We start from the raw sequence: 22537 nt of genomic DNA on the forward strand, positions 1-22537 counted from the left end.
GATTCATAACAAAGAACACAAAAATAATATAACTGAACAACAGAAAAGCCCACTGGAAATGCCAGCTGCAGCTATGTTTTATATATATTACATGAATACCCCACCTCACTTTAATAATCTCTTAGTAAAAAGATCACCTTAAATGAGAAAATTCACCAAACTCACACATAAGTGGCAATTTTAACTATTTGGCCAATAAAGAAAAAATTGAGAACAGGGTAACTGCAACCAAGGGGCTCCATATCGCAACATTCAGAAGACCATTGGGAACACCCCAGTAGGGAGAATTCGACCTGCTGGTGAACTCAGCAGTGATAAGCAGAAATGGGAGTCTCAAAACAGAAACCTTCATCCGTCCTCTGCACAACTGTTGGAATTGTGGAATGGTATTCCACTGCAAGTCAGGTAAACATCTGAAAACAACTTCTAGCTCCGTAACTTCCTAAGTTAGGTGAATCTGAAATCTTTACAATTGCACACATATAATTATTCCTAAGATCTACTGAGTTGAGAAGGAACCAACCTAATTTTCATCTCTTCTGGGAAACCTTACATGAGAACTCTAAGCCCCGGCACTGTCTTCCACTCCCAAACTCCTCTGACATGTACTAGCCACACCCTCATTTGGCACCCAGTATTATTAGTTATCTTTGTATAGATATGTCCATTCTCCCCATCTATGCTCCAAGCCCCTAAAGAGTAAGTACCATGGCTTACTCCTCTCTCCTAAAAGTCTTAGAATTTTGTGAAGCATTTGCAAGCGCTAAGCAAGTGTGTCTTGACTGTCTGCTTAATTTTATTTTTTTTATTTTTTTAACGTTTATGTATTTTTTTAATTTTTTTTTATGTTTATTTATTTTTGAGAGAAAGAGAGTGAGTGCCAGCAGGTAAGGGGCAGAGAGAGAGAGGGAGACACAGAATCCAAAACAGGCTCCAGGCTCTGAGCTGTCAGCATAGAGCCTGACACGGGGCTTGAACTCATGGACTGCGAGATCATGACCTGAGCTGAAATCGGACACTTAACCAACTGAGCCACCCAGGCGCCCCTAACGTTTATTTATTTTTGAGGCAGAGACAGAGTGTGAGTGAGGAAGGGACAGAGACAGAGGGAGACACAGAATCCGAAGCAGGCTTCAGGCTCTGAGCTGTCAGCACAGAGGACAACACGGGGCTCAAACTCACAAACTGGGAGATCATGACCTGAGCCAAAGTTGGACGCTTAACCAACTGAGCCACAAGATAACACACCCACCCAGGCGCCCCTTTAATTTTTTTTTTTAATATTTACTTTTTAAAAAAAGACAGGGTGTGAGTGGGGGAGGGGGAGAGACAGACAGTGACAGAATCTGAAGCAGGCTCCAGGCTCTGAGCTGCCAGCACAGAGCCCCACGTAGGGCTCAGACTGACGAACGGTGAGATCATGACCCGAGTGGAAGTAGGATGCTCAACTGACGCTTAACCCCTACTTAACTTTAGATGTGGTTTATATTACCACCTACTTATAATGTTGATGGAAAGACAGTTTGGTATGACTGTGTCAGGCACTCCGTTCCCTTATTTACCAGTCAGGAGCATAAGAAAGAAACTGGATGGCCTGAGCAGGCTGTTTGGAGAGCCACCCAATCTATCTGATATAGCACCTCCTTGCACCTATCATTCCCAAAGAACCAAAGGACCCATCTAATTCTAGAGCTAAATCTTTACTTCCCTTCCCATGCTCAGCACCAAAGGAGAAATCAAAAAACTTGGATTCAAGTCCTAGCTATGCCAATGACCCAGCAATTCATTTCATCTTTTTGAGTGGACTACCTGTAAGGTTCTTTGCTTCAACTATCTGTGATTCTAACTTCAGGCCTTTACCTTCCATATCAGAAATCCATAGAATAGCCCCTTCTCCCCACTCCTAAAATTACCTGTCTTTCAATATACATCCCATCATCATCATCACTGCACCTGTGCTCAAAGACCACTTCTGGCTTCTGCTGCAAGGTTACCATGCTCATGAAATCATGTTCACTTGCCTGGTCTTTATACATGTGCTCATTTAACAAACACACATCACATAGCTGGTTGGGTAGTACAAGATAACACACACACTTGGGGAAACTTCTAATATATTCCTGCTGTCAGCAGCAAAGATAAATATAACCCTATTTACAAATAAGTGCCAGTAACAATAAATAAAATTATTTTCATATGGGTACCAAATAGGTTGTTGTCAACTTAATCAATAGCTTGGTGGCCCTGAGAACAATTCCCTGATCTTTCCAGTTTTGTAAGAAACTTATTTTTATTGTTTCATCAACAACAAACGATATTAGGGAGCATCACAATGGTTGTTACGGTAAATGGCTCAGAAAGAAAATTTAGTAACAATTTTGATGGATTTTAGGGAGTATATGAGCTAGATAAAAATATATGAGCCATACAGAAATTCAAAGCAATTTAAATTAATATCTATCAGTTTTGAATAATGAAGAAGTTTTTCAGAACCTAATATATCTTTGTTCTGAAAAAAGGCTAGACATATCACCTAAAGACCTTCCCCTTTCCCTAGACAAGTAATTTGTTATCCAATTAATTACAAAGAAAGGTGGCAATCTCACCTCTTCATGAGTCTAGCCAAATGAATCATTTGTGTCTAGCCATAATAAAATCACAGATGAAAGGTCAGTTTTAGTAGTGAGACAGACATAACAGAATCCCCTAGGCAATATTTAAGATGTTATTTTTCCTTGGCCAAAATTATACCAACATTTTGCTATATTAGGTGTTAACTTCAGTACAAACATTAGATAGTCACATAAAAATTTTTGACTAACAGTACAGTGAGGTTTTCTTCCATTTTTAATAAGGATAGAGTGATGGGCAGACACTCTCAAAATCAGAAATACTCTTTCACAAATTATTATCAAATCTGTAAACTCTGAAAGAAGCATTAATTGGAAACAGAAAGAAAAACTGTGAAACAATTTTATTGTGAAACCAATGAAATAAAAATTTCATTCTAGTAAAGAATATTCACTTGCATTATCTAAAATATTGTATCGCTATATCAATGATACTAATATAAAAATTTTCGTTATTCTGTTTTGTTACCTCGATTAATCTCTTACATTCACCTACTCTTATCCCATATTGAGAGATATCAACTAATGTTCACAGTATTTGAGTAACCTTCCTAAGGTCACACAAACAGTGAGTAGCAGAGCTGAATCCAGATTATGTGCCCCCATGGCCTGTGCATTTAAGCACTGTGTTCCCCACCTCCCACTTAGTCACCACTCCCAGTAAATATTCATCACTCCCAATAAACATAACATGAGTTATTGATTTCATAGCTGCTACCACAGCATTCAGATGCAACTTTTATGAGGAGTGTTCTGAATACACAATTAGTTCAACCCACTATGTAAAAGGTAAATGCTCAAGTCTCGTTAATTTCTAATAAATTTTCAAATGCAGAAGGGGTATAAAAGGAAGAAAAGTACAAATCTATATATACAACATCAATTAAGAGAAAAATATCACTGGAGTTGTCTTTGGACTTAAGCACTGAAAACATTTATTATCCTGCTATCCTTTCAGCCCCTCTGTATTGGCTCTTAGAACTTCATATTTCACTGTTGAAACACAGGAAAGCTGGAAGATACGTGCATTTCAAAACATCGTGCCCTTTTGCAATTTCCCTTCTACATTTATTACCCGGATCTTTAAACTCTCAACTAGGAGCTAAACCAATTCAACTGTATGTGTAAAATGTAAAACTGGAAATGCCAGAAAATCAACATGACCTTTAAAATGTAACATTTTCCACAATCATTTAGTTAATAGTAGAAAGACATTTTATAGCATTTAAAGCATAATCTTCATGTGTAATACTTTCAGCAAACATAAAAGCAAATACAGAACAAAGTACTTAAAAATCAACCACATTTTTTAAACAAAAACTGCAATTAATTTTAAGCTACCACTTTTTTTGCAGTAGTTACTTTACCTGTTAAACATTCATAACCATATTGGTGTGCTCCATTTGTCAAATACAAAGCTGATGCAACCATCACCACCCAAGCCCAGTCACCTCCTACGACTGGTAGGGCCTACCACTATGACTAATTCTCCCCCAATTTAGCCATATTAGTTAGCTTGAGAACTAAAATATGTGTCAAAGGCCAAGATGAGCCCTGTCTATAAGTCAACAGGACCACCTTGATTAATTCCAAGGCACTGATCGCAACATGTTTTCTAACCAACCAGACTCCTCAAAGATACTTAAAGAAAGATAATAATTAGGTAGTCGATATTACCATAAAATTAAATTTTATATAAGAGCAAATGTAGTCTTCTATCTTCAGATCCAAACATGTATTTGTTAAAAGTAAAAGATATGCAAATAAATGCTAATAGGATGGCAAATTTTCCCCAAGAGAAAATCACACTTCAGATAAATCACCACTCTTACAATTTTAATTCCATAATCAAGTAGCAATCCTTGAGAATGTAACTTTCCCCTTTGACTACTTTGATTAAGTATTTTCAGTAGAAGCTGATCAGAAAATAGTTTTTCTTAGATTTTTTTTTTTCCACTGCACGGTTCCTAGCAGATTAAAATTAGCAAGACAGATGAAGTCAGAATCCACATCATCTCCATTTATTGCCTTTAACAGCTGAAAATTAGGAAGAAAAAGAGATCGAAGAAACAAACAGAACAATCTAATGCCTGGCTAAAGGACAAATTCTACCTTTAAAATTGCGCACGGCTCCTATCAACTCTATGAATTCAGTTCTTTAATGAAAAGAGTGAAAGAGCAAGGTTATAGCTTGCAGAGACAAAATAGTGACATATCAGCCAAGCAACTAAATTAGGTATCTCACCTGTCACGGAGAAAATCAATAAGGCCCGGTGAATTTATATTGTACACTGCTTTATTTAGGGAAAAACTTTGAAATGCAACATCTTCAGCTCTTTGTGTACTAAACATATTCTGCTCCATTGGCTGGAAGAAATCTAAGAAAAGATGGCCTCTGTGGCACAGGGCAAACAGGACTCTGCCTTAGTGCAACACAGAAGCAGAACAAGATGAAAGAAAAGAAGCTGGGAAGGGGAGTTTTCCATTCAACATACGTAAAAATAATGGCTTTTTACAGGGAAAGGAATGTAAGTGGCTACCCTAAGAAGAAAATAGGTAGAATCAGCTTGGGTAGAAAGAAAACACCAGCAGGATTGAGGAAGCCCTCAAAGTAGTTTACACCCCAAACAAATCAAGAGTGACACAAACTTAGGCAGGAAAAATGTGGCTCGATATTCAAAGACATGCAGAGTCTGACCTGATTCTTTTCCAGCATCATCTTCTTCTCTTTTATGATGGTACCCTTCACATTCCCTCCCTATGCCTTTACTTGTTCTACTCTTTCAGCCTAGGTTTCTTTCCACCCTCTCCACACACTTAATGCTGCAGTCTCCTCATACAAGCTCAAAACTCACTCATATTTTATCAAGTCACAGGCAATCTCCAATCTGTTAGCTATGCCCATCCTATGGCACCCAAAGCTTTGTTTACACCTCATTTTGGACACTTAGATTATATTCTGTATCAGTCATTTATTTACATATTCATCTTCCCCACCACTATACCTAAGGGTGATTTTTGGGGGGGAGGGGGTATGTTACATTTTTTTAACTGTAGCAAAATACACATGACATAAAATTTACCACATTAACCATTTTTAAATGCACAGTTCAATAGTGATAAGTATACTCACATTGTTGTGCAACCAATCTCCAGAACTCTTCTCTTGCAAAACTGAAACTCTGTATCCATTAAACAACTCCTTATTCCTCCCTACCCCCTACCCCTGGTAACCAGTATCCTGCTTTCTTTATGAATTTGACTACTCTAGGGACCTCACATAAATAGAATTTGTCTTGTGACTGGCTTATTTCACTTAGCAAATGACCTCAAGGATCATCCATGTTGCAGCATGTATCAGAATTTCCTTCCTTTTTAAGGCTGAATAATGTCCTACTACATGTGTATTCCACATTTTGTTTACCAATTCATCCAGCTGTGGACACATGGGTTGCTTCCACCTTTGAGTATTGTGATTAATGCTGCTATGAACATGGGTCTTAGAAACTTTTCAATTATTATTTTTTTTAAGCTTTCTTTATTCTTGAGACAGCACACAGGAGTTGGGGATGGGCAAAGAGGGAGACAGAGGATTCAAAATTGGCTCTGCACTGACAGCAGCGTGACTGACATGGGGCTCGAACTCAAAAAGCGTGAGATCATGACTTGGGCCGAAGCTGGATGCTTAACGACTGAGCCCCTCAAGTGCCTGCCATTTTACATTAAGAGTGCATAAGCGTTATAATTTCCCCACATCCTCACCAATACTTGTTACTATTTTTTTTTAATAGTAGCTACCCTAATGAGTATGAGTTAATAGTATCTCATCATGATTTTCATTTGCATTTTCCTAATGATTAGTAATACTGAGCACCTTTCCGTGTTCTTATCAGTCATTTGTGTATCTTTGTTGGAGAAATGTCTATTCATGTCCTTTGTTCACCTTTTAATTGAGTTGTTTTTTGTTGTTGAATTATAGGATTTTTTATAGACTCTGGATATTAACCCCTTATCAGATATATGAACCAGAGGGATTTTTTAAATTCACTTTTCTATTCCCTAACTTTCCATAATGGATTATATGTAATACAGAAATATATTTTGAGTTGAATGTGTTTCTTCCATTAAAAAAAAAATTTTCGTATAATACAAAATTCAAAATATCCAAAAGGTAGTATAAAATAGAAAATAAGACACCCTCTCATCCCTGCTCTCCAGCCACTCCCCAGAGGCATTTTATATTTTTTAATTATTCCCTCCAGAGATATTCTGTACATATACAAGAAACTGTATACCTTAATTTAGTCTCCTCCAAGATATTAACGTACTAATGCCCACTGTTCTGCATCTTTTTTTGACTTAATAATTATTCCATTTCAGTATATATCAACTGCCTTATTCATTTTAACTACTACACATTCTACTATACATACCATAATCTATTTATCCGGTTCCCTAAGAATGGGCACTTAAGTTGTTTCTAATTCCTGCCAACAATACCCTTAAATATTTCATCCAAGTACAAGATCTGCAGAATAAATCCTAATAAGGAATCAAATGATATGTGTGTTTTAAGTTTGGTTAACTATTTCTAAATTGGTCTCAATGAAAACTGCAAAAATCCATACTCCCATTAGCAATGATGAATCTGCCTATTTCCCTATACCCTCAATAACACATTGTGTTTTCAAACTTTCTTTGCCAATCTGACAGACTACTAAATCTAATATTTAGGTCATTCACAATCTAACCTCAATCTACATGTTCCATGGCCTTTCACTGTAGGCAAATAGTTTCTCATTGGTTCTAAATTAAAGAACAAAGGTACTTCCCAAATGTCTTTGTTCAAACCCTATCGGTTATTTTGAATGGTTAAGATGATCTCTCTGCTCTCCCTGCAAATACAAAAGACCACATTGATTCAACAACTCTTTAGTAAGAGTCTACTATGTTGTATAAAAGTAACTGAATTTTGTGCAATGGAAGATCATAGCAGGGAAGGTCAACCTAGAATGGACAGCAGCCTCTATAACTTTAAGCTATACAGGCATACCTCGTTTTATTGCACTACTCTTTACTGTGCTTCGCAGATAATGCTTTGCGTGTTTGTCTGTTTGTTTTTTTACAGATTGAAGTTTGTAGCAACCTTGTATCAAGCAAGTGTCTTAGTGCCATTTTTTCAATAGCATTTGCTCACTTCACGTCTCAATGTCACATTTTGGTAACTCTCACAATATTTCAAACTTTTTCATTATTATTATACTCGCTACAGTGATCTGTGATCAGTGATCTTTGATGTTACTATTGTTAATTGTTTTGGAGCACGACAAACCATGCCCATAAAAGATGGTGAACATCAGTAAGTGTGTGTGTTCTGACTGCACATGTGGTGGAAATATAACTATGTCATGTCTTTGGCCATAGAATACATTTTGAAGACAAAAAAAGAACTTTAAATTAGTACACATACAAAAAGATGAGATTGCAAGATAATAAAGATGTTAATAAAGGACGTGACTATTAGAGTTTTATCTTGAACTAAACAACATCAAGCATTCTCAAACTTGGAAGTGTAGAGCTTTCTGTAACTATAATGCATTAGTATGTCGCTGACCATTCCTCTAAGTATTTTAAACTAGATGGACACTTTGAAACTAGAATTATATTTAATGTATCACTTGCCTCAACATTTCAACTTCACAAGACTATTTGCATTCTCTTCCCCCCAAAAATCTTTCTACCTAACTATGCCTTGCCCTACTGGCTTCAATCATCTACCATCTTCAATGGTAGATGTTTTCCTACCATAAACATCTAATAATGTGTCTCTGACTATATACAGAAGGTGGCAATATAATTCGTGCTGTTGAAGGGAGAACTAACATCTCAAGCTAACAACTAGGAAATAAATGTGATTAGGAGCACACAAGCTGAATATCCTAAAGTGTATACAATTCACAATAAGATACAAGCAGCCTTAATAAACAAGACATATTCAGAAGAAAAAAAATGCATTTTTTTCTCTGACACAGCTAAATAATACATCTTTTCAGTAGTATTACCTTCTTAACCCCTAATTATTACTGCCCTTTATTACTTGTCTGCAAAACCAAAAAAAAAAAAAAATCTAAAAAGTTAAATGTGATAACCCAGTATGACTCATTAACCAAATAATTCCTCACATTTCTTAAAAAAATTTTTAAGTTTATTTATTTTGAGAGAGACAAAGACTGTGTGAGTGGGGGAGGGGCAGAGAGAGAGAGGGAGACTGAGAGTCCCAAACAGGCTCTGAGCTGTCAGTGCAGAGCCAATGTGGGGCTTGAACTCATGAAACCACTAGATCATGACCTGAGCCTAAACCAAGAGCCAGATGCTTAACCAACTGAGCCACCCAGACTCACATTTCTTTATGAATTAAAATTTACATAGGATTCTAACAAACAGCTTGGATAGTACTCAAAAATAACCATGTGACCTCCATTTTTCCAAAAAAATGAAATGAAGTTCAGAGACGAAAAGTTCATGTTCGCATAGTTGATAGTAGAGCTAGCACTTGAATAAAACCTCATAAACTCGTTCCATCTTTTCACCATACATCACCACTTTAAAGTCTAGAAATTTATATTTACTGCCTATTTTTTTAAGTTTTAAAATAAAGGTTTTAATGAAATGTTTAGAATATTAATATCATGCACACGTCTCACACAATCTTCATCTGAAACTTAAACTATTACTGTCATAACTCATGTGTTCAGACTACAGTACTTCTCTTACACATGAGAAAGAGATTCATAAAAAAGCTAATTAGTTTATGAAGTGCCTCAAACTCCTTCATAATGATACTAAATAGTTATTATTTAACAGAACTAAATAATAATTACTTAGTGTTTAAATGTGACACTAATAAAACTCTCATTAAATAAGCTCTTGGAAAAATACCAAAATGCTTTGTAAATTATCTGCTACACCAGGCAAACTAAAATTTAAGGAAATAAGCTACATACTGTATGATTCCAACTATATGGCATTCTGGAAAAGGCAAAACTATGGAGACAGTAAAAAGATCTACGATTGTTAGGGGCTGAGAGGAGAGAAGGATGAATAGGTAGAATACAGTGGACTTTGAGGGCAGTGAAACTACTGTATGATACTATAATGGTGGACACGTTATCATGGATTTGTTCAAATGCACAATAGAATGTACAATACAAAGAGTGAACCCTAATGCAAACTATGGACTTTAGGTGATAATGCTGCATCAGTGCAGGTTCATCAGTTGTAATAAATGTATCATTCTGGTAAGTAATGTTGATAATGGGAGAAGCTACACATGTGTGGGGGTGGGGATACATGGGAAATATCCATACCTTCCCCTGAATTTTGCTGTGAACCTAAAACTGCTCTAAAAAAATAAAATCTATTTTAAAAAATTAACAGAAATTATCTGTGGCAACTCTAATCTTTTCCCACCAAGTGTTGCTCTACAGGTCCACTATTACCTACTTAGCAAAGAACACCTTTGATTACCATCAACCCTAACCTTCAGTTGAACTCTTCTTTACAGACTCGGTGCCCCTCACAATGCCCACTCTGCCCTTTGTAGCCCACTCACCCTCAAACATGACATCAGTAGACTAAGCCCAAAGACAGGCAGAAAATTTGGTACAGACAACAGACAGAGAAGGCAGGTAATGGAGAAGGAAGTGAAGAATACCTAAGGAGAGAAATCAGCAGGAAAATCCACAAGACAGAGCAGAAAGCAGAAAAGAATCCTGAGATGCTTTGAATTTATTGGTCTACATAATGTGAAAAATGCATAAAATTAACTTTTCCTAAAATGTAAAATATGCTATTACAAACATTTCCCTTCTTAAAAAAAAAAAAAAAAGGGGCGCCTGGGTGGCGCAGTCGGTTAAGCGTCCGACTTCAGCCAGGTCACGATCTCGCAGTCCGGGAGTTCGAGCCCCGTGTCAGGCTCTGGGCTGATGGCTCAGAGCCTGGAGCCTGTTTCCGATTCTGTGTCTCCCTCTCTCTCTGCCCCTCCCCCGTTCATGCTCTGTCTCTCTCTGTCCCCAAAATAAATAAACGTTGGAAAAAAAAAAATTTAAAAAAAAAAAAAAAAAGTCTTTGCTGTACATGATTCTAAAACCAGAACACCTAAACTTGATAATGTGTTTACAATGTGTCCTCCAGCTACAAGCAAGATGATTTTTCAAAGGCTGACCATAAATGCTACAAACATTTTTCAAAAGAAAGATATATACAAGTGCGTGTGTCAAAGTGTCATGACAAAGACCTACCTCTCGGAATAAATTTTTGGATAAAATTGCAAAGATAAAATTTTTATGGGGCGCCTGGGTGGCGCAGTCGGTTAAGCGTCCGACTTCAGCCAGGTCACGATCTCGCGGTCCGTGAGTTCGAGCCCCGCGTCAGGCTCTGGGTTGATGGCTCAGAGCCTGGAGCCTGTTTCCGATTCTGTGTCTCCCTCTCTCTCTGACCCTCCCCTGTTCATGCTCTGTCTCTCTCTGTCCCAAAAATAAATAAACATTGAAAAAAAATTTTTTTTAAAAAAAAAGATAAAATTTTTATGATTTATCACATGGAAGAAAGACATTATCTTCTGGGCATTCTTAATCTAAGTCAAAAATATGCTATGAGTTACCAAACTAAGCAGGAGTTCAATGAGATTCTGAAACAGTCATACACGAATGACCGTGTGTATGTTGGGGGGCGGGGGGGGGGTGGTGCTTGCTTGCTTTGGTCAGCATTGAGAACAGGCTAAGCACCTGGCAGACCCGAACATCTGAGGCATTTAGGAGAAGCTAAGGGCTAGAGTGGCAAATCAAAGACCCATCAGACAGGATTAAAGATGGCTCTGGCAGGAGCCACCACGATCATCAATACCACCTGAGCAAATAATGACCCTCAGCATCTGAAATTTCAGGAGAGGCGTAAAGACTGGAGTTTTGCCAGTGATCCCATTCAGTTCAGTTAATAGCAATTAAAGACCACTGAAGTACCAGGCATTAAGTTAAAGGTGCCAGAAGACAATGAAGAGTAAGATGTAGCCCCTACTTTAAAAGTTTCCAGTCCAACATAGGGTAAGACAAGTCCACAAATGACTATAATCCAGGCAAAATAGAGCAAATTCCAAAAGACAGATATAAAAATGAGCATCAGACATTCAGAGATTTCATCAAGGAGGTAGACTATCTAGGAGAAAACCTACCTAGGTGACTGACAGGTTCTTGCTATGGTTACTTTTCTTGCTCACGATTTTCTCCCATCAAATGTACTACTTTTACACTAGAAGATGTGAAAAAGTTGGAAAATGTATCTATTGCTTTAATGGTTTACAAAGGATCTTCCATAAAGTCTTCAAACTCAAGTCTTTGAAACTCAAAGCTATGCTGTGCTGGGTAGAGGTGGTTATCCTGTCAGACAGCCAACCCCCTAAGATGGTCCCCAATGATGCATGCCTCATACACTGTGTACTCTCACTCTGAATCAGGGCTGGCCCATGAGACCAATCAGACATCAAAATGATGGTGTGTGACTTCCAAGGATAGGTTATAAAAGGCTCTACAGATTGCACATTGGTCTCCTGTATGTCACTCTGGGGAAGCCAGCTCCTATGGTGTGAGGGCAGCTGAATGGTCAGGCCCTTATGGAGAGGAATCAAATTGCCAACACCAACTTGCCAGCCATGTGAGTAGGCATTTTGGAAGTAAACCTTTTAGCCTCAGGCATGCCCTCTAATAACTGCACCTCCAGCTGGTATCTGACAGCAACCTCATGAGACCTTGAGCCAGAACCACCCAAATTGCTGACCCACAGAAACCATGATTTAATAAATGATTATTGTTGTTTTCAGCCACTGAGCTGTTGATATGTTACAAAGCAACCAGAGAGCTAATGCATCCCAATTTTACATGTGATGCTCAGAGAAACTAACCTAGCTACTACCATTTAGGAGTGGGCAGGGAAACCTGATCTAGAACCCAATCTGAGGCTTTAGGTTCAGTTTCCTTTCCATTAAATAATACTACTTCTCAAGTAAAATATGTTACAATACCATAGGATGATCATTCTTATGTGATTATAGGACCAACACTAATATACCAGGCATCCCACAGTAAAAAAAAAAAAAAAAGACACAGTTACATGTCCCTCTGTACATAACAGACATGATGGGACCTATAATATAATTGACTACATGGTGCTCCATGGTACTTTGTGGAGTTTTTACTGTTTTCTGGAAGATTTCTATATTTTAATGTATAGATTTTAAAAATGAAAACGTATTTAGAGCATTTTAATACTCAACAATCACATTACTAACATTGAGAATTTTTATACACTTTACAATCTTTGTCACAATAAACATTCGTATAATTTTAAATAGAATTAATGTGTCAGATGAGAAATGCCCAACTGCTGTTTCTTTAAGGATTTACATTTTTGCTTTAGGTCTTCAACATTTTAGCATTATGCAAATACAGTAAAATATAGCATCAAAATGCTCATGATGGTGAATTCTTACATTCCAATCTGTAAAATGTTACTACCTTGCAGGGCAAGGTGGCAAGCTCTTAGCCAGTCTTATCCTAGAGAAAGTCAACAGAATATTTCATTGTCAAAACCACATCTACACGTAATGTCCCTTTATACAATCACCTCTTTTGACCCACACAATCTTACAAGGTAGGACTGGTTTACTGCCATCCCCATTTTCCAAAGGATGATGGGCTTAGATAAGTCTAAATAACTTAACTAAGGACACATGCTATTAAAAAGAATCACAGGGGCACCAGGGTGGCTGAGTTGGCTGGGGGTCCAACTCTTGGGTTTGGCTCAGGTCACCATCTCACAGTTTGTGGGTTTGAGCCCCACATTGGGCTCTGTGCTGACAGTGTAGAGTCTGCTTGGGATTCTCTCTCTCTCTCTCTCTCTCTCTCTCTCTCTCTCTCTCTCTCTCTCCCCCTCTCTCTGCACCTCCCCTGCTTGCTTGCTTGCTCTCTCTCTCAAAATAAATAAACATCAAAAAACAAATAAAAGAATCACGAAAATCCGACCTATTACTTTTTAGCTCCAACTCCAAGACTTTTCTATTGCACCATATCTTAGCTCAGTCATTCTCTACCCTGGCTGCATTAGAACTTCTGGGGGCATTTTGAAAAATATCAATACCTGCACATCATTCCAAGAGATTCTGATTTAATTGCTCTGGTCTGTTTTAGTCATCTAGAATATAATAAACCAGTTGTAGTAAATTCATAGAAAGTTTGTACTAGAAAAGGAAAAACTGTGGCTATCTCTATATGTCAGCTGAAACATCTTTATCCTCCAAAGTTCCCTGAAAGACACAGACATCTTGCGGCAAACCAAATAGAACAAGGAGGAAGAAGAGATGAAAAACTGAAACCCATTCTGCCACTATCATGGGACCACCAAGGAGTATTTTATTCCCTTGATCCCACTCCTCGAACCTCAGCATCCTATAACTTCACTCCACTGCAAGTTCTAGCTCACGTGTCACCTTGAGATTTCACCTGTGTGAAGTCTTGTGGCTAACACAAAAGAAAGAAGTCCATTGGTTTACATCCATCTTACCTTGGACCTCTATAACAGCACATATTGCATAAGGCATTTATTTACACATCCATTTCTCTCAATGACCTGAGAAGTCCTTAAGGGCAGGATCCCTATCTCATTCATCCTTCCCATCCTATGTAGCCTTCCATATTATACAGCCTTGAAGACAGCAGATATTAATAAATGTTTGCTAAATCAAATGATTTTTTTTTTATGTTTGGCATGGTTAATTCCCCCTTAGCTTCCTAGTACACACTCTGTTGACATTTTTCAGTTTTTAATAAAAGAAAGGGGACTTCCCCCCCGCCCCCCAACAGTTGGATTAGGTCAGAGAATAATGTAAGTGAAAAAAGGCCAGATGCAGTGAAAGCAAGTTATCAGTGAAACTTTGGACAAGGAAAAAAAAGGGTAAATAGGATATTCAAGAGTGGGGGTCAGGTATGCATTTTTTGTTTGTTTGTTTGTTTGTTTGTTTGTTTTAAAGGGAAGATTAGGCAAAGACAGCGACAACCTGATTTTCATTCACTAGAAAGCATAACAAAGAACCGTGATTACAGGCAATTATATTTTCAACACTTCCCTGTCTGTGGGGCCCCTTCCTCTCAATATAGATACATGCTGTCTCTCCCCTCAAAAAAAGAAGCCTGCCACACTGAGTTTCATCTTTGGACACATATTAGAGCTTTGAAAATTCTGGACTGCAGACCAGTGAAGTCAGAATCTGAGAAAGGGCCCAGGCATACTTACTCTCTCTTCACTTCCTCCTCTCCTATTCACTCCTTTTGCCCACGCAGTGTACTTTCTGCCCCCACCAAACCAACGGAGCCATTGATTCTACTTTACAATCCTCATCATGCTTGATGATTCATAGCATTACAGTTTTAATTGGGTTCTACTTCTTGAAACTCTGCAAGTTGGCCTGAAACGTTTTGCTTTCTCTTTTCCCCCAGCTTCTCTGGCTACTCCCCTTCTGTCTTGGTGTGTCCCAAAAAATTCGGTATTCTCCAAAACTTACCTTGAGCCCTTTTCTCTTTCTATGCAGTTCCTCTAAGCACTTTTGTCCTTACCCATGCCTTCAACTACTCTCCACATAGTAAGCACTCAGAAATCTGCCTCTGCAGCCTCCACGTCTCTTGTGACACTCCAGGACCGTATATCCAATGTCCTCCTAGACAGTCCCAACTCGCCAAGGACATGTCCAGCAAGCTCCTTAATCACTTGTCCCAGCCTGAACTCAACAGCTGCCCCCAGCCCAGAGCTGCTTCCTCTTCTCCCTACCCTCTCACCAGTCAGAAATCTAGCAGCTACTCCAGCACCCTCACCCTCCCCTTTCTGTTACATTCAATCATGAAGATGAACCAATTTCCCCTCCTTCTAAATATTTTTCCTAAACTTCTAAGTTTACTTCTAAGTTTCCCCACTACTTCCAGCCTTGTCCCAGCTCTTGAGTTGCCATTATCCATACTAATACACTGTCTGCTCCAGGTCTCCAGTCTTGCCACATCCCCACCCAGCACCTCACTCCACCCCCAATCTACCCGGCACTTTGCTTTCAAGGTGACCTTTCATGTCGCTCACAATGCCGCACGTGGCATAGAAAGTATGCCCTGACCTAGCTATCCAGTTTCATCTCCTTTCACTCCTGACTTTGCCCTAATGTAACTGACCTATATATAGTTCCATGAACGCAACATGCCCTCGTAATGCCATACAACTATTCAGGCTATGAGCCCCATGTGGAAATGCTCTCTCCTGCTTGTCAACCTGCCCACTTCTACTCCGCTTTCAAGGTTCAGTTCAAAACACAACCACTGCTAAAATCTTCCCGTGACTTTTCCATCAGGGATCAAGAGCTCCTGCTAGCCTTCCTTTGCATTTATACCTCTGTTATGGCAAATAGTACACAATATTTGAACTGTTGGCCAAGATGTCTACTGTCCTACTAAACTATAAGATCCTTGATCAAGGACAGTGACTTCATCTCTATAGCCTCAGCACTAGTTCAATGCACATGGCATATAGTTTAAAAAAAAAAAAAAAAAAAAAAAAAAGGTTAATGACAGGACAAGAAGATCAACTGGATTTCAACTATAGAAAAAGTCCAGATTGGGGGTTCCTGGGTGGCTCAGTTGGTTAAGCATCTGACTTCAGCTCAGGTCATGATCTTATGGTTCGTGGATTCAAGCCCTGCATCGGGCTCTGTGTTGACAATGCAGAGCCTAGAGCCAGCCTGTTTCTCTGCCCCTCCCCTGCTCACACTTTGACTCTCTTTCAAAAATAAATAAACATTAAAAAAAAAAATAAAAATAAAATTTTTAAATTTTTAAACCAAAGAAAAAGACCAGATCTTTAGGAAGTACAGACATCTATTATTAAGTCCCACCCATTAAAAAAAAAAAAAAAATAGAAATACATGATTATTCAGGTAATAGCGAGGTAATGAAAGAAAGAAAAAGAAAGAAAGAAAGAAAGAAAGAAAGAAAGAAAGAAAGAAAGAAACTATCATTGGACTAAGCATCAATAAGGAGGTAAGAATCTCCAATGGAGCAGCTGACAAAAGATCAACAGAAAGGCCAGAGATAAAGGTGGTTCTTTCTATGAGTAAAGTAATTCATCAACCTAAGTCCATGGACTGAGCAAAAATTGGCACCTTCCTCTGTGAGTTTACCACTCCTCCCTTTTGTCATTATTCTCCATAGCCTTTTCTCAGCCCCCACTACTAAATTCCAGATTCCAGGGGTAATGTCTCTCTGCTGGAGCCACAAATCCTGCCAGTGGATTATTCTGAGATCTAAGGTGGGGGTTAGGGGGTTGGTAACCTTTGTTCTTGTGGCCAGGACCGAGAGGGAAGAAATGAAACTACTATTTACTGATGGCTAATTTTGAACCAGATATTGTGCTACTTTACAAATGCTCACTAAATCTCACAATAATCATGAGCAACTATTCCATTTTACAGATAAAGAATTTGTATCCAAGATCACAGATAAGCAATCACAGAGCCTACTTGAAAACCCAGAAGTTATAGCATCTAGAATATTTCTATATTCCTGACTGCCTCAAAATGAGGGATGTGGTTCCGCTATTCTAGGCTGGAACTCAGAATATATTATTCTCCAAAACCCTATTATAAATGTTGGCTAGAGTCTATAGTACCACTGATACATAATGGGCATACAATGAGTTAAAATAGCTTTTTGGGGTCCTGATCTGGAAATCTAAAGTCTATTTGTTATTTGATTTCTGTAAGTACACCGTTCAACACTGCAAACAAAAATGGACTTGGAAATGAATTTCTGGAATACAAGAATATGTTTTTTCCACAAAAAAAAATCACCAAGGATAGAAACTATTTTACCTCATTAACTTGTAAGAGCAACGACACCAGAAGACACCTGTGGAAAGTGTGCTTTTCTGACCAGATGCCCATTTAGCATGTGCTGTCATTTGAATAAAGCATCACACTAAACCCTACAGACCAGAGCTGATGATACAATGTCACCAACTAGAGCTGATAGGCCTCTAATCTACTGACAAAATGTTCTCCTTAGCAAAGTGAAGCCAGATGTCTGGTGTAAAATCTGATGTCTGTGGACTTGTCTTTCTTGGCTTCCAGAGCTGTATTAGATACACTAAATACACAGCTTAGCTGTATATTAAACCCACAACTTGGCAAAATCATGACAGTTTGGACATGTAGCATCAGTATTTTTATTGTAATTCGTATAAACCAAAGACATTTCTGAAATAGAAATCCTAAATTTAAGCACTCAGCTAAATGCAGTGGTATGTCTTTCCCACGTTAGGAACAGTGTCAGAGCTTTATAAACACATTTATAGAAACCCTTTCCCTTCATTTTTCAAGTTGACACTCTATAGGCATAGCTGTGGAATGATTTCATAGGGGGAATTCAAGCCACGTCAGGGGTCAGTCCTTGTCCCAGAAATTCTAGGATCAGATATAACAAGTGGTGACTGTGAAAATGCAAACATCCACCTTCAGGAAAGTGAAATACGAGATACCTTACTTCAATAGCAAAGAAGATCATGAAGAATGTGATGGGTGACCAGATAAAAAAGGAGGGAAGTTAACAGTTAGTACCTATATGCCAGACGCTGTTTTTTTACACATTTTTAAATATACTCATTGTTCTGTTTTGACAGGTGAGACGTTAGGGAGCAAAGTTTTAACTGGTCCAAAGTCGCAGAGCTTATGAGATAAGAGCCAGGACTCAACCCAATGTCTAAAAGAATCTAAAAGCCATGCCACTTCTACAGGAGGATTGGCCTGGTACACAGACAAGAACATAGAGGTAGAAGGCCAAATAGTAACATATAATCATGAAACAAATAGTTGAAGAAATAGACACAAATTGTTGAGAAGGTTCATCTAAGAGTAGGCTCTTAAGAGACTTGCTTTCCATCTTTCACATCCCTGCAAGATTCATTTTTAACCTTATGTAACCAGAAAAAGTCATCTTCAATAAAAAATGAGGTTAAATATACCAGAAACTCATACAGGTGACCAGCCTAGTACTTACTTTCTTTAAGTGAATCCCCCATAACACTCTCCATATTTTCTCATCTTACATTATCTTTATGCAACAATTCAAACCATTATCCTCATGTAATTTTTTTTTTTAATTTTTTTTTTTTCAACGTTTATTTATTTTTGGGACAGAGAGATACAGAGCATGAACGGGGGAGGGGCAGAGAGAGAGGGAGACACAGAATCGGAAACAGGCTCCAGGCTCTGAGCCATCAGCCCAGAGCCTGACGCGGGGCTCGAACTCACGGACCGCGAGATCGTGACCTGGCTGAAGTCGGACGCTTAACCGACTGCGCCACCCAGGCGCCCTCATGTAATTTTTATACTGGTACAATACACTTATTACACTGGAAAATGACTACAACACTGTAACAGCACTCCAACCAGTCTTAAGGGTTAACTTGCCTCAAGCTTATGCCCTTCATGCTTGCTGACCTAAGTCCATTGGTCTGTAGCCAAACTAACCTACTTTCCTGGAGATTTGCAAACCGCTGGCCTTGAGGAGTGAAGAACCAAACCTTCCCAGAAGATAACACCTAATCACATTAGAAAACAGCTGCCACCGATGCCAACGAGCCTCTTCAGGGTCATGTCGACACACAACTAACCGCCTGGGCGCCAGCTTCTCCTGAATGTGGCAATCAGAATGCCCCCTCTCCCCATTCTTCACGCCTTCCCCTTAAAAACTCTCCAGCTGCACCTGGACTGGGAAGACGGTCTTTGAGACATCACTCCACCATCCTCCCAGGTTGCCGGCTTCCTCAATAAAGCAATCTTTCCTTTGCCACCATCACCTGTCTCTCAAGTATTGATTTTCAAGCAGTCAGCAGCCTGAGTTCAGAACTGATTCTCTGTCCAGTAACAACACTATTCTAAAAAAGGACACAAATCACCACGTCAGTAATCCTTGAAAGTTTACCACTGAACGTGCTAGAAGGCAGAAAAATAGCACTGTCCACCCGTAACACTGTATAGACTAAGCTCAATAGTATAGGGAAGGTCTTTACAATAACACTTAACTATTCTGAAAATCCACAGAAAACTGATGAAAGGCCTGCCCCAAATGGCCATCTCCAACACAGGCTCATCATGCTTACCATCCAACTTATCCATCAGTGCTCGGTCGTTTGGTAGGAAAAGACAATAAATAAATATCCACTGCACTAATGAATGAACCCATCATCCATAAACAACTATTTTCTAGTTTTTCATACATTATGTATATGGCTATCTGAGCCATATACACAGACAAGTAAGAAGGCAGGTTAAGGGTACAGGCAGGCAGGGCCAAGTTGCCACAGAAGGCAATTCTGGCTCTCCTGTGTAAGTATCCCAGAATGGTTTGCTACATTCTTGCTTGGGGCTAACCTGAATTTTAACTAACTGAAAATACTTGTTTATATGGGACACATAGGATGCATAAGGCATCCCCAATGTTCTGAGAGGAGCTGTGTTTCATTCCAGTAAGAAGGTGGAAGGATGGCAGATGATGGAAGATTTCCACAAAAGAACCAGTGTCAGACACCACACTGAAAATCACAGCAAACCTCCGAGGGTTTCAGTGTGCTGTTTGGCCACTTTTCAGAAGGGAAGAGAGTATTTGTGAAGGGGTATCAAAGTCAAGGAAAATTGGCCCTGCTGGTAATTTCACCCCCACGCCAAAAATCAAAAATCAAAAACAAAAACAAAAACAAAACCTTCCTCTATGAGCTTGAGAGAAGATCCCAAAAGAATTTCAACAGTTATGATATTGTTATTTTTAACCTTTGGCATTCTAAAGAATTTTTACAGAAGTCTCTTAAAAAAAAAAAAAAAAAAATCTGTGGGTGGGTCCCTGTCAGTAATCAAGCAGGGCCATGATTGTTTAATGACTAAAGACTGGGGGATTAATCAAAGCTAGCTTAGAGAGCGCCAGGGTGGGGAGGCAGACAACTGCAAGACCAACGTTCCAAACACGGGAAGGGTAACGACAGAAAGCTGTCGGGTCAAGTAGCTAAAAGGGATCTATGCCAACCTGTCAAGTTCCCAGCCAGCTCTACAGGCTCTAGGCCTGAGAAAACTTTCGGGTTTGGAGTGTGTGAGCCTTGAAGGTGGGCCTCGGTTTCCTGATGATAACGGTAGAGTTTGGCCCCCATATCGCCCAGGGGCAGTTCTGGCTCTCGATTTTTGTCTCCCTTGCTCTTATATAGTCCTAGCTCCTTCCACCCCTGATCATTCCTTACTTACCCTTTCTCCCGTTCTTCCTCGGTGAGAAGGGGTAAGTGGTTATTTTGTGCCCTCGCCCAATTTGGCCAAAACCCTAAAAGTAAAAATGACAGAGACAGGTGCTTTAAAATCCTGATGTTGAAGCCTCAGGAACTCCCACCACCTGCCCAACACTTCAAGGCGCAGGGCAGCGCGTCCCCACAGCGCTCCCTCACGGCCAGGGATTGGAGCCGGAGTTGTCCCCTCTGGGGAGGGGGGGGGGGGGGACAAGGAGCGGGCGCGATCTAGGGGTGCCCACTTGGCGGGGAGGACCTAGCCGCCTCCCGGCTACGTGTCGCCGTCGTTAGGCGCCGAGGAGCCACCATAGTTAGCCGAAAGGGTAGGCGACTGTGCCGGCCGCCGCGCGGGGCCTTAGACAAACACGCGCACGTACACATGCTCGCGACCCCACAGGACTCGCGGCCGAGCAGCTCTCAGCCTCCCAGCAATTCCCTCCCCGCCTGCAGCCGACTCCTCCGGAAAGGACCCAAGCCCAGGGGACCACCAGGGGTCGGCGGCTGCGCACCCGCCCACCCCCGCCAGCCTCACAGAGCCCCCCGAACCGCCACCGCGCTCCCGCCCTCCGCACCCGCTGCGCAGCTCAGCCCAGGGGAAGTCCCCGCGCTGGCCCCGCCCCCCCCACCGGCGGCAAGCTCCGCCCCCATCCCCCAGCGCGCGGGAGCTGCGCGAAGCTCCGCCCCCCGCGGAAACCCGGTGCCGCCTCCTCCCCCTCCCACCGCCCCCCGGCAGCGCCAGCCTGGGTTAGGCCCAAATCCCGGTATGGATTTGCAACGGATTAAAAAATAACACTCATTCAGCAAGCAATAACTGAGCACTTACTCCAAGTTCTGCACCGTACTAAGGGCAGAGAGGACGACAGAGAGCTGAAACTCTATGAAACTGTGTCTTCAGCACCACCCCCCTTTCAAGTAGGTCAGGAAACGGAGACCCCAGCAGCGGCTTGGAGTGCACAGCTACAGTGGCAAAGAGCCTTTTGAGTGCTCCCCCTCTGGACTCCCGTTATTGCGTTTTTTCTACTAAAGTGCACACAGGGAAACTATTTCTAGGCAAGCCAAAAGGAATAATCCAAAACAGGTGGTTTACTTTGAGAAAGCTGTAATTTCATTCCTAAGCGTTTGTCTTCAACTTACAGGGTTATGACAACCCACAAAGAAAGTGGAACCTAGATCTACCAAACAGATATAAAACACTTATTCTCTCTTTTATCCCTCCCCCAATTATATGCCTTATTATTGTTGTATTTTTTCATTCTTCCGAATGCTGACAAACTACTCTGTGCATTTTCAAATCATTTAATGTAAATGTTAGTACCAGATGCTCTGGGACTCTAGCTTAAAATTAATTCTAAAGGTTTAACAACCTACTCAGAGACTCAAACCACCTGATAACTAAAACTCCTAGAGTCTCCTGAGAATAACATTGCTTTCCTGCAAAGAGGGTATGTGCCAACTCTGTAGTTTTTCTCATTCATCACTGAAATAATTACTGTAGGGCAAGC

The 22537-nt window shown here is 40.1% G+C and overlaps 1 protein-coding gene across 8 annotated transcripts in view; it reads right to left on the reverse strand.

Moving 5' to 3' along the window:
- Positions 1-21879, reverse strand: part of IMMP2L (inner mitochondrial membrane peptidase subunit 2) — an 886543-nt gene extending 864664 nt beyond the window's left edge. For 2 of the 8 annotated variants that reach the window (XM_045495340.1, XM_045495348.1), the window contains exons 1-2: positions 21608-21657; positions 21001-21073 (exon numbers count right to left, since the gene is read on the reverse strand). The gene's annotated coding sequence lies outside the window, so the exon portion shown is untranslated. Of the gene's footprint in view, positions 1-14972; positions 15131-15240; positions 15368-21000; positions 21074-21412; positions 21572-21607; positions 21658-21858 lie in introns of those variants that run through there. The other 6 variants (XM_045495343.1, XM_045495347.1, XM_045495341.1 and 3 more) reach the window with 6 other exon arrangements.
- Positions 21880-22537: the final 658 nt, after the last annotated feature.

This window comes from Leopardus geoffroyi, chromosome A2, assembly GCF_018350155.1.
Source record: "Leopardus geoffroyi isolate Oge1 chromosome A2, O.geoffroyi_Oge1_pat1.0, whole genome shotgun sequence".
Classification (NCBI taxonomy): domain Eukaryota; kingdom Metazoa; phylum Chordata; class Mammalia; order Carnivora; family Felidae; genus Leopardus; species Leopardus geoffroyi.